Genomic DNA, 7,032 nt, shown 5'->3' with positions numbered 1-7,032 from the left:
CCTATCCAATCATCGCTTAAATATCCCTAATGCAGCTGACTCTACTACCGCTGCTGGCAATGTATTCCACGTACCCACCACTCTCTGTGTAAATAACCTACCTCTGACATCTCTCCAAAACCTTCCTCCAATAATCTTAAGATTATGCCCCATCGAGATAGCCATTTCCACAATGGGAAAAGTCTCTGGCTATCCACTCTATGCATGCCGCACATCATCATACACACATCTTTCATGTCACCTCCCATTCTTCTTTGATCCAATGAGATAAGCCCTAGCTTACTCAACGTTTCTTTGTAAGACATGCCCTTTAGTCCAGGCAGCATTTTGGGAAATCTCTTCAGCACCCTCTCCAAAGCCTCGTCTTTCCAGTAATGAAGCAATTAGAACTGAACACAATATTCTACATCTAGTCTCACTGGAGCTTTTTTCCGCTCTAGCAAAACTTCGTGGCTGTTAAATTAAATCCCCCGGCCAATCAGAACACCATACGCCTTAACAATCTTATCAACTTGAGAAGGCAACTTTGAGGATGCAACAACATGGACTACAAGATCCCTATGGTCCTCCACACTGCCAAGAATCCTGCCTTTATTCCTGTATTCTGCATTTAAATTCGACCTTCCAAAATGAATCACTCCACACTTATTCTGGTTGACCTCCATCTGCCATTTATCAGCCCAGAACTGCATACTATGAATGTCCCATTACACCTATAACAGCCCTCCACACTATCCACAACTCCACCAATCTTTGTTACATCATAAAACTTACTAAGGCGCCCTTACCCTTTACCATCCAATTCATTGATAAAAATCACAAACAACAGCAGAATCCCAGAACCGATCCCTGCAAAGCACCACTGGTCACCGAGCTCCAGGCTGAAAACTTTCCATGTACTCCCACCCTCTGTCTTCTATTGGTCAGACAATTCAGTATCCACACATTCAGATTTCCGTGTATCATATGCCTCTTTACTTTCTGAATGAGCCTACCATGGGGAACCTTATCAAACACTTGCTAAAATCCATGAACATCACATCCACTGCTCTAAATTCATCAACGTATTTTGTCCCATCCTGAAAGACTTCAATAATGTTTGTGAGGCATGATCTTCCCTCACAAAGCCATGATATCAAACTAGGATTTGCCAAGTAATCACAAATTCTGTCTCTCAGAATCCTCTCCAATACTTTACCCAATACTGTAATTCCCAGGATTATCCATATTCTCTTTCCTGAACAAGGGATTCAGAGTTGTTTCCACGCCCCCCAAATCATCTGACAGTACTTCAGTGGACAGTGGGGATGCAAAAATCATCGCCCAAAGCGCCACTTCCTGTGATAACCTCGGGTGTTTTCTGTCTGGCCCAGAGGATTTATCTGTCCTTATATTTGCACTTCAACCAATCTGCACTTCACCTCACTTTGTCTACTCCCTGCCCAACCAATTGACTGATTGACTAATTTCCATTTCAGGTCTGCCCTCCCGAGCAAATACAATTCACAATATCCTGTGAATCACGGAATGAAAAACAAATGTGAAGGCACTAATGGTTTCCTGATGAAGCTCTTCTGCCCATAGTTTTCACTCTCTAGCTCCACGGGATGTTTCCTGACTTGCTGTGCTTTACCAGCGGCATGATTTTAGACACTGATCTCAGGAACTGCAGTCCTCATTTTTCCATTATTGAGGGCTGACTCCTCTGCACACTGAATAGGGAGTTAATCACCAGGGATTCATTGTATGTGGGGCTGACTGTTCAGTTCTAGAATCTTGCATTTGATGAATACATTAATTTAAAAAGAAATTACAAATCAAGAGTCCCAGAGCTACAGTTTTGGTTCATGAATAATGCAGCTTGATAATAAACAGCAAACGACTGAAGAACTCAGAGTTACAGAGTATTCTAGGTGTTATATTCCAGGCTGGATGTTCTTTAGCTTAATGCTGGGAATATTATCAGATAGATAGATGTGAAAATGGAACGAGGTGACATGTGGAAGTGATCCATTTTTGCCATCACCGCGACGTGTCTGAGGGAGGTCAAGGCTGACAACTCAATATTTTGTGGTACAAGAACGAGAGGCAGGGTAGGAGAGGGATAAAAGAGGAGATGGGATGGCATGGTTAACGATAGAGCCAATGACTGCAGGAAGGAGGGACGATACCTTGGAAGGATCTTCTAACGACGCTTTGTGTGTAGCGTTCAGGATCAAAACCATGACATACACACTGCTGGAGATATATTATAGATCCCCAGATAAAAGAAAATACAGAAGCAGATACAAAAGCAATTTTATGAGGTGTGTAAATACAAAAGTAGAATCATTATATTCAGGTATTTCAATTCCAAATATTCATTAGCGCTGTGATAACTTTTTAAGACGGGGAAGATGTCTTGAAATTTAATCGCAAGAGCTTCTTACATCAACATGGAGCAGATAAAACAATGGGCGGGGGAGTGCTGGGCATCACTATGGGGAACGAAGCCAGTTAGTCACTGCAGGCAGGATTGGGAAAGCATTGTAGCACAAGTGACTGGTACTCATGAATTTTTAGCATGTTAAGGAAAAGACTAAAGGAAAAAGCTCCGAAAAATAAAAGGTTTTTGGACTGCTGAGGCAGATTGAATTAAAAATAAGTAAGGATCTGGCCACAGTACAGTTCCTTCTGGTGAAACTGTAGTCGAAAGCGTGGGGGTGGGGGTCAAATTCTCAAAATGGAATCGATGACAATGTTACCGCAACATATTATACTGAAGATGAAATTTAGGAAAACAAGATAGGAGAAGCTTGGATGTCTTTAAATATTCAGAATGGAATTTAAAATGATAGAGACGTTAAAACAGATCTAAAGTGAGCAGGTCAATGAAGGACCCAGAAGAGTAGTGAATGTATAGGGAAAGTAAGTTGAAGAGCAAAAAGGGGAATGATAAAAACATTAGCCTGCAATATTTTCAAGAATTCAACGACATTTTATCGGTGTATTACGGATAAGAGGGTAACAAGAGAAAGAATGGGGATTATTAGGGACTGAGAAAGCAGCCTGTGCAGAGAATATGTTAAACACGTACGACATATCAATCTTTGCTTTGGAGAAGCAGTTCCTGGATTCACTGTCAGTTCCTGACAATGTGCCTTTGAACAAATTGACACAGATGCTGAGGAAGAATTGGAAGTTGATGCTGGACAAAAAGTGGGCTAATCTCTAGATCCAGATGAACTGCAAATTAGACTGATGTGTCAGATGAGGGAGGAGGTTACAGGCTCTTAAACTTTGTTTTTGTTTTGTTTTGCCTCTGGCCACAGAGGAGGTGCGATTAAACAGGACAACATCTAATGTAAGTTCAACTTCCACTCAAAGTGCTAGAAAAAAACCATGGGGACGAATGACGACCAAGTCTCACATCAATGGGAGGGAAACCATTGTAGAGAATTGTGAAGGATGTTGAGGCTGGATCACTAAATATCTTCAAGGCTGAGATGGACAGATTTTAAACAAGGATTAAGGGACAGATGAAGAAAGTGGAATGGGGGTTATCAGAATAAATGTACTCTAATTGAAAGGAAAAGCTAACTCAGTGAGCGGATGGGCATTCTGTTGCTCGTATGTCTAATGGTAAACTTTTTCTAATAGCCTATATTCACTGGAACATTCAGCATCTCTCCCTCTGGAGTGAGACAGAGTTGGGAATGCAATCAATAGATTAAAGGAATTAATAAATGCAGTACGAAGCCACAGCAAAGACCAGAGGACTGCAACATGCGGATTGGCTGTCAAGGTGAAGATTTGCATCAGCATAGTCACCACTACCAGAATGAAGACCTCAGCAACACACCCTCCAAGCATGGGGGTGGTATTAAGGAGTGCTTAAGGCCTAAACGCTCCATCAGTGTAGAGGATGATGAAAAGGTGGCTCTCATCAGTCGAGTCTAGAATCAAGCATCTGCTTTTATTAGAACGGGTTTCGAATTGCGAATCGTCAGAACTAGTTGAGATCATCTCTGGATTGTGATTGGCAGATCGTTTGGTTGTGCTGACCTGCTGTTGGTGGTTCTTCATTCTGGCTTCAGCCTAATGCCAATTCAGAGATCAGCCAACCTAGTAGGTATGGCTTCAGCAGCCGCTTGCAGCCCAGGCCAGGCATTCACAACACAGTCAGGGTTACTGTAAAGGAGGTGGAGAAAGATACACCGATGGATCGGACGCTGTTCCTCAAGAAGGTTCTACTCTGGTGCTGCGGGTTTGATGCAGCAAACGTGTACTATCTGCAGGATTTCCCTGGGGCAGGCTATTTCGATGTGACTTTGGGGAGCGTGAAGAAGTGCGAGCAACTCCTGAAGGTGTTCAAAGAGAAGGAAGGGGAGCCTCTGTTTTCCATCTTGTCAGCGGTCCCGTTGTGTGTGCTTCCTACACAGAGGAGTAGGATTGTTGCGAATCATATATACAAACCCCACGTCCAGCAGCTGATGTCCTGAACTTCCTGAGAGATTCATCCAGGTCGAGGGAGAAAGCACTGATGTGATCGACCCTTTAAGCATCTGGACCAGCATGTTGCACTTCAGGGTAACCCTAAGTGTCGATGCCCGTGGGAACATCCTCCTTTGCAATCGGAGGGAGGCGAGGTTACTTGACGTACGCAGGGCAGCCGAAAGTGTGCCAAAGCTGTACACTGTAGACATGGCGGCAGACTGTAAGGTGACTATTTGTCGAAACAACAAGCAGGAGCGTCACCCAACAAAGGAATGCAAAAAGGCCGAGAACTGTAATCTGTGCAGAGAATCGGAACACATGTACAAGGCCTGCCCAAGATGAGCGACCGCCACCTATGCAAAGATGGCCGGTGATGGCAACACGAGCCGTGGACCGCAAAAGACCAGCAAGGTATCACGAACCAGCAGAGGAACGGTGTCTGGTGGAACCCACAAGGAAGAACAGGCTGGAGCACATCAGGTGGCAGCCAGCGGGGAGGTGCAGCAGCCAATCCAATCTCCTACAGGACAGACAGAAGTAATGGAAGAGGAGGGAAATAAGAGGGCAGAAGAGGTCACCAAAACCACCCAGCAAAGGGGGAAACGACACCTGCATGCGGAGTATATGGCCAGCTCTTCAGATGGTGAGGACGAGTGTAAGGAGGGTCGTCACCAGAAGAAGAGAAAAAGCGCCGTGGGGAGAAAGTAGGGCAGTACCCCCCCCAAACAGGAAAAGACAAACCCTCTGAGGGGACTGGCAAAGACCAACCCCCACTCAGTGAGAACCCGGAGGTACCCACCACCCCGTAGCTCCAAGTAACTGGGAACAGCGATCCTCTGACAGCCCCGCGGTCAGGCAGAGACCTGGACTGTGCGGACCCTAATCCCAGTCTGATGACACGAGAGCGGGAAATGTCTGCAGCGTGCAGTTGGACAGCTACCTCAATCCTGCGATGGTCCAGCAGTTCGCTTACACCACGGGGATGAAGACAGCTAAACTAGAGAGGCAGGACCAACAGCAAATGGACATTGGTAACCTCATAAACTGTTAAAATAGGTATTATAATTGCCAGAATTAATGTACATGGCACTAAATCTGCGATGCGAAGCGTTTCTACATTGGACGCCCTGGCCAATGTTAAAGCTGATGTCCTGTTTTTGCAGGAGTGTGGGATACCGCACCTCACTAGCAACAGGAGATGGTCGAGCTTGTGGGCCCATGGGCCGTCGGTTTGTTCAGGGGGCAACGATATCCGCGCCTCCAGCCTGTTGCGAGGAGGCAATTTCACCATCTTCGAGGTGAAGGAGGTGTTGGGCCGGCGCCTCCTCGTCCTGACATCATGTACAGGAATGCTACCAAGAGACTGATTAATGTGTAAGCCTCAGTGGGTAAGAGTGAACGGTTGACCGTCCTGCAACAGCTTCCACTGTTGGTGGCTATGTCCAGTCTGGTCATTCAGGACGGACATTTGAACTCTATCATTGATGCAGATGGACAATCCCCCCCGGGGGGGGGGGACAGTAAACTGGACGCTATCTCCAGAGCCCTGATGGAAACGGTAGAAGATGCCTGGCTACACGACGTGTTCAGCACCCCTGCAGACTGAGCACAGTGTAGATATACCTTGTCATGGGCAGTCGGGTCTGTGCGCTCATGGATAGATTACCTATTTGTGTCCTGAACATTCTCCGTCAGAACCACTGACGTCAAGCCGGTGTTCTTCTCTTACCACTGCCTCCTGCTGGCCGACTGTCACCTACAGGACGAGAAGCAGTCTGGTAAGGGAACGTGGAAGCTGAACACAAAGGGGTTGACCCCAGGAAACATTGAGGAGCTCAAGAGGAACTACGCAGGTTGGAGGACCATGAAGCCCCTCTTTGAGTCTCCAGCGGATTGGTGGGAAAGAGTAAAAGGGAATATCAAGAGGTTCTACATCCTCAAAGGTGTTCAGCAGGCGTGAGAGAGGTGGGCAAAACTGTCCCAACTCCAGGCAGGTATGCAGAACCTGCTCCTGATGCATACGATTTGGGTCAATGTCATGGAGGATCTCCATGAGGTGAACTGCCAGCAAGCTTCGCTTTTTGCCTCAGAGGCCTCCAAGATAATCTTCCAGTCCAGCGTCCGCTCCGTGGAGCAGGACAACATGTGCTCACTTTCTTCTTCCAGAAGATGCACAAAGAAGGAAGAAGCTGGCTCACTAACGTCATCTCAGGCTGACTCCATGAGGATCAGCAAATCCTTCAATGCCAGTGTGTATGACTTGAAGCCAACCAATAGCATGGCCTCCCAATCGTTCCTGTCCTCTATCAGGGAGGTCTTAGAAGACAGAACACGGGAGAGGCTGGACCAGCCGTTATCTATGGATGAGCTGACCAAGGAAATCAAGTCCTTCAAAAAGAATAAAAATCTCAGAAGTGACGGCTTCCTGGTTGAGTTCTATTCTGCTTTGTGTGACTTGATTGGCCAGGACCTGCTGAAGATGTATGTCCGTATGTTTCTGGCAGGTACTATAAGTGAATCCACGAGGAAAGGCATCATCATCCTGATCTACAAGTG

The sequence above is a fragment of the Chiloscyllium punctatum genome, chromosome 33 (genome assembly GCF_047496795.1).
Source record: "Chiloscyllium punctatum isolate Juve2018m chromosome 33, sChiPun1.3, whole genome shotgun sequence".
In the NCBI taxonomy this organism is placed as follows: Eukaryota; Metazoa; Chordata; class Chondrichthyes; order Orectolobiformes; family Hemiscylliidae; genus Chiloscyllium; species Chiloscyllium punctatum.
The sequence above is the reverse complement of the archived record's forward strand: the minus strand, read 5'-3'. Positions refer to the sequence as shown.